This window comes from Pteropus vampyrus, unplaced genomic scaffold (assembly GCF_000151845.1).
Source record: "Pteropus vampyrus isolate Shadow unplaced genomic scaffold, Pvam_2.0 Scaffold170, whole genome shotgun sequence".
Classification (NCBI taxonomy): domain Eukaryota; kingdom Metazoa; phylum Chordata; class Mammalia; order Chiroptera; family Pteropodidae; genus Pteropus; species Pteropus vampyrus.
Genome location: NW_011888951.1, coordinates 3583718 through 3589717, shown reverse-complemented (window position 1 = coordinate 3589717; position 6000 = coordinate 3583718). Strand labels below are relative to the sequence as shown.

Genomic DNA, 6000 nt, shown 5'->3' with positions numbered 1-6000 from the left:
ATTTACATGGTTCGCAATTATTTTCTTCCGTTCTGTGGATTGTCATTTCACTTTGTTGATAGTGTCCTTTGACTTGCAAAAGTTGTTTTGATCTTTGATCACAAAAGTCCAATTGATCTTGCTTTTGTTGCTTATATTTTTGGTATCATATCTAAGAATCATTGCCAAATCTAAAGTCCTAAAGATTTACACCTGTATTTTCTTCTAAGAGTTGTTGTTTTCACTCTTACAATTAGGTCTTTGGTCCATTTTGAGTTAATTTTTGCAGATCAGGTGTGAAGGGTGAGGGTCCAGCTTCATTTTTTTGCATGTGGTTATACAGTTGTCTGTCTCAACACTATTTATTGAAAAGACTATGCTTTCTCCATTGCATGGTCTTGGCACCCTTGTTGAAAATCAGTTCACCATAGATGCATGGGTTTATTTCTGTACTCTCAGTTCTGTTGCATTGATGAACATGTTTATCCTTACGTCAGTACCCACTATCTTTTTTTTAAAATTTATTTATTTTAATTAGTTTCAAGTATACAGTACATTGGTTAGACATCTATATAGTTCATGAAACAATCCCCCAATTGCTCCCTCCCTCCCTTGACCCTCCACCTAGCCAACGTATTAATGCTAACTGCATTCCCTATGCTGTGCTCCCCATCCCTGAGACCGTCTATTAGCTACAGATTTGTACTTCTTGAACCTTTCACCCCATTCTCCCAGCCCCCCAACACTCCCTCCCTCTGTTCATCACCAAATTGTCCACTATATTTGTGAGTCTGTTTTTGATTCGTTTGTTCTTTTTTATTCCTTAGATTCTGCATATAAATGAAATCATATAGTGTTTATCTTTCTCAGTCTGAATTGAATACCTTCTAGGTCCATCAGTATCTTTTTCCATCCTCTTCCTTTTAGTCCGTGTGTGTCTATTAATCTGAAGTGAGTCTTTTGTATTTTTTCTTCTTAAAGAAGTCCCTCCAACGTTTCCTGTAATTCTGGCTTGGTGATGATAAATTTCTTAAGCTTATTTTTGTCTGGGAAGCTTTTTATCTGTCCTTCAACTCTAAATGATAGCTTTGCTGGATAAATAATTCTCGGTTGTAGATCCTGGGTCTTCATCCTGTCGAATGTTTTTTGCCAAGCTCTTCTGTCCTGAATAATTTCTTTTGAGAAGTCAGTTGCCAGTCTTATAGATGTTTCCTTATAAGTAATTATCTGTTTTTCTCTTGCTGCTTTTAATATTCTTTCTTTGTATTTAACCTTTGGCATTTTAATTATGATGTGTCTTGGTGTGGGCCTCTTTGGATTCCTGATTTTTAGAATTCTCTGAACTTCCTGGGGTTTTATGTCGATTTCCTTCACCAGGTTAGGGAAGTTTTCCATCATTATTTCTTCAAACAGCTGTTCAGCATCTTGATTTTCTTCAGTTATGCCAATCAGAGGAATATTTGGACCCTTAATAGTGTCCCATATGCTCCTTAAATTATTTTCATAGTCTTGGCATCTTATCTCTTGCCATTCTGATTGCATGCCCTTGGCTTTCCCGTCCTCTAGGTAGAGCACTTGATCCATTTCTTTATTCACTTTGTTTATTCCTTTGTTTATTCCATTTAATATACTTCTCAGATAATGTGTTCTTCATTTCTGACTGGTTTCCTTTTATATTTTCCATTTTTATGTTTTTTATTTCTTTGTTGAAATTCTCACTGAATTTATCTACACTTCCCAAAAGTTCATTGAGCGTCTTTATAACCAGTGTTTTGAACTTTGCATCTGTTAGATTACTTGACTCCATTATATCTGGATCTCTGTTGTCTTCTCTCATATGGTTTCTGTTTCTTTGTCTTCCCATTTTGGCTGCCTTTCCATGTCTGTGTCTATATACTAAGCAAAGCTTCTAAGTCTCCCGGTCCTATTAGTGTGGATTTGTGAAGTAGGTGTCCAGTGGCACAGTCCTGAGAGGGATTCAGCTGCAGGCCAAATTTAGCCCAAGCCTGTACCCCTCTGGGCCCACCTGTTAAGATTCAGCAAGCAATCCACAGATGCTGTGTTTATAGTTGCCTCAAAAGGCCACACTAGAAACCGAGGCCAGCTCCTTCCAGTATGTGCCTAGGTGCTGCTCAGCTGACTTGCTGAGGACACAGCTGGATGTGGCTTGGGTAGGGCCGTGAGTTGGGGAAGGCGGAGTTTCAGGGACTCCTGGACCGAGTGACCTCTGTCATCCAGTTTGATGACATCACGGCTATGGTGGTGCTGTGTCTGCCCCACTGATATGGGGAGGGCTCAACAGGAAACAGTGGATACTGCCGGCACTTCTGTCCAGAGTAAGGAGACTCTGCCCTCACTCCAGCGTCTCCCTGTAAGTCTGTGTTGCCCCACCCACCACCACTCCTCCTCACCACCACCACCCCTGCGTGCAGCCCAGTCCGCCCTCGTGAGCAGGTCCATCACCGCGAAAATCTGTTTGCGGATGAGGCCCCTTTAAGAGGCTTCTGACGCAGCTGCAGCCTCTATCCCACTCAACCGTTTGAGACCTGGCAGCCCTGCGTCCTCGCTCGGTCCTACCTTCTGCCGTTGCAGGGTGATTTCTTGGATTTCTCCGTATTTGTATGGCTTTTTCATCAAAATCTTAGGCGATTTTTTCCTTGCTGCTTTTTCTTGTTTCCGTCACAACTTTGATTTGGTCTCCAGAGGGATGAACAAAGCCCCTGTCATCTGTGCCATTTTTTTTCAGTACTCAGTACCCCACTCTCTTGTAAGTTTTGAAACTGGAAAGTGTGAGTCTTTCAACTTTGCTTTTTTTTAGGATTGTTTTGGCCATTCTGGGTCCCTTATTTTCATATATGAATTTTAGAATCAGCTTGTCAGTTTCTTCAAAGAATCCCCCTGAGATATGAATAGGGATCACATCAAACGTGTATTAATTTGTGGAGTATTGCCATCTTAACAGTGTTAAGTCCATGAACATGATGTCTTTCTATTTATTTAGATCATCTTTCATGAGTATGGAATGTTTTTCTGTTTAAAATATTTAATTTCTTTCAACAATGTTTTATAGTTTATAAGTTTTACAAATCTTTGGTTAAATTTATTTCTAAGTTTACTCTTTTGATGGTATCGTACATGGAATTACTTTCTTAATTTCATTTTTGGATTGTTCATTTTTAATGTACAGAAATATACAGTAGATTTTTTTTATGTTGATCATATCCTGGAAGCTTGCCGAACTCATTTATTAGTGGATTCCTTAGAATTTTATATATGCAAGATTATGTCACTTGCAAATGGAGATACTTTTACTTCTTTCTTCCAGTTTGGATGTCTTTTATATAATTTTCTTGAATAATTTTCCTGACTAGAACCTCCAATACAGTGTTGAAGCATTGAACATCGAAGCGGATATCATTGTCTTTTTCTGATCTTATGGGGACAGCATCTAGTCTTTCACCATTAAGTATGATACTAACTTTAGGTTTTTCGTAGCTGCCCATAACAGGCTGAGGAGCTTCTCTTCTATTTTTATTTATTGAATGTTTCATCAGGGAAAGAGTGTTAGCTTTTTCTTTATCTGTTGAAAATCAAGGCTTTAGTTTCCTGGGATAACTTCCACTAAATCATGGTGTGTAATTCTTTTTGTATGTTGCTATGTTTTGTTTGCTGGTATTTTGATGAAGATTTTTGCATCCATAGTTTTGAGGGATATTGGTCTGTAATATTCTGTACTTGTGTCTTTATCTGAGTTTGGTATCAAAGTAATACTGGCCTCAATGGGTTGGGAAGTGTTCCCTTTTCTATTTTTGGGAGAGTTTGTGAAGAATTGACACATGTTCTTTAAATATGTGGTAGAATTCACCAGTGAAGTCCTCTTGGCCTCTTTGTATGGGTAGTTTTTGATGACGAATTTAATCTATGTATTTATTATAGATGTATTCATACTGTCTATTTCTTTTTGAATAGTTTTGGTAGTTTGTGTTACTCTGAAAACTTGTCCATACAGTTGTTCACAGTATTCCTTTATAATCCTTTTTTTTTTTTTTGCAAGGTCGGTAGTTCTGTCTCTAATTCATTTCTCATTCTAGTAATTGGAATTCTCTTTTCTTTTTTTCCCCTTAATCAAGCTAAAGGTTTATCATTTTTATAGACCTTTTCAAAGAATCAGCTTTTGGTTTTATTGATTTTTTAAATAATTTTTTCTATCCCCCATTTCACTAATTTCTACTGTAATCTTTATTTAATTTCCTTCTTCCTGCTCACTCTATGTTTAGTTTGTTTTTTTCCTGTGTCTTAAGGTAAAGTTTAAGTTATTGATCTAAGATTGTCTTTTTCAAATATACAGAATTAGAGCTATAAATTTCCCTCAAGCACTGCTTTAGCTACATTTCATTAGTTTTTGTATGTCTTTATTTTTCTTTCATCTCAAATTATTTTTTAATTTCTCTTTCAATTTCTTTTTTGACTCATTGGTTTTTTAGTAGCATATTGTTTAATTTCCACATGCTTGCAATTTCCCCAAATTTCTTTGTTATTGATTTTTTTTTTTTAGGCGAGGCAACTCTTGGTTGACCTCACAGATTGCAAGGATCTCGTTAGCTTACAATCTCTTATTTTTTAATTTTTACGCCTACAGCATCTGATCTTCCTAGATGGTCTCCCATCTAAGTACTAACCAGGTCCGACCCTACTTAGCTTCCGAGAACAGATGGGATCGGTCTTGTTCAGGGTGGCATGGCTGTAGACTTGATTTTTAATTTTATATTATTGTAGTTGGAGAACATAGTCTTTTACAATGTATTGAGATTTGTTTTGTGGCCTGATACATGGCCTATCCTGGAAAATGTTCCACGTACAGGAGGTCATTGAGAAAAATGTATATTCTCATTACTAGGTGAGTTGTTTTATAGATTTCTGTTAGTTCCAGTTGGTTTATAATGTTCTGATCATCTATTTCCTTGTTGATCTTCTTCCTACTTATGTATTGAGAAAGTTTTGATCTTTTTTGTTATTTATGTTAAAGTAGGATATACCTGTACTCCTAACAGGAAAGAGGAAAAAAAGAGGGTGGTAATATCTTATGAAGGTACAGGTTGGGATAGGGATAGCATAGACCTGTTACACTCAGAAAGGAAAAAGCCAGTGAAGAGGGAAACATTAAAAATATCAGAGCTGTAAGTTGATGGTGCAAGGTCGTGGAGGTGACTTAAGGATTGGAATCATAAGCCCAGGTGAATAGGGATTGCCTCAGAAGGAAGAAATGACAGATAACTAAAAGAAGAAAGTAGTGAGGGTGGGAGAAGAGCTGTGTTTGGCATTAGTGGAGAGGAAAATCATTCTGAAGGACTCTTGGTTATTTGCTGGCTGAGGGGAAATGATAAAGGGAACAAAATAAAAATTTATTTTTCCAGTTGAGGTTGGAGATAACCAATTTATAAAGTGAGTGTTTATTGACTTAAGTGTTTATTTGTGATGGAGACAAAATAGATTTGGCGTTCAAGAATCCATAAGATAACCTCACAAGGGTGAAGCTCCTAGAAATTTGGTGATTGAGGCTGACTATTGGGAACTTTGTTTTGTGGTTTAATTGAGAGTTGATTAAGAACAAAAACCCCAAGAAACCATCAGTTTTTCCTAGTTGAGATGAGCAATATATTAGTCATGTTATTTAAATTTATATAAAGTAATAGCCTATTCATCTCTCCCTCCCCTTCCTGCAACCACTGATCTTTTTAATGACTCATAGTTTTGCATATTTGGAATCGTACAGAATGTAGCCTTTTCGGATTGGCTTCTTTCACTCAGTAATATGCATTTGAGGTTTTCATGTCTTTTATAGATTGTTAACTCATTTCTTTTAGTGATGAATAAAACAGTCTATTTTCTGGATATATCACGGTTTCTTCATTCATCTGCTGAAGGACATCTTGGTTATTTCCAGGCTTTGGCAATTATGAATAAAGCTACTAGAAACATCTATGTGTAGGTTTTTGTGTGGACATACATTTTCAGCTCTTT

General features: G+C 36.9%; 1 protein-coding gene and 1 pseudogene across 1 annotated transcript in view; one reads left to right on the top strand and one right to left on the bottom strand.

Moving 5' to 3' along the window:
* The window catches only part of ZYG11A (zyg-11 family member A, cell cycle regulator), a 66915-nt gene that overhangs the window by 11037 nt on the left and 49878 nt on the right, over positions 1-6000 (top strand). The gene's annotated exons all lie outside the window — the stretch shown is intronic.
* LOC111745946 lies at positions 4610-4728 on the bottom strand (annotated as a pseudogene).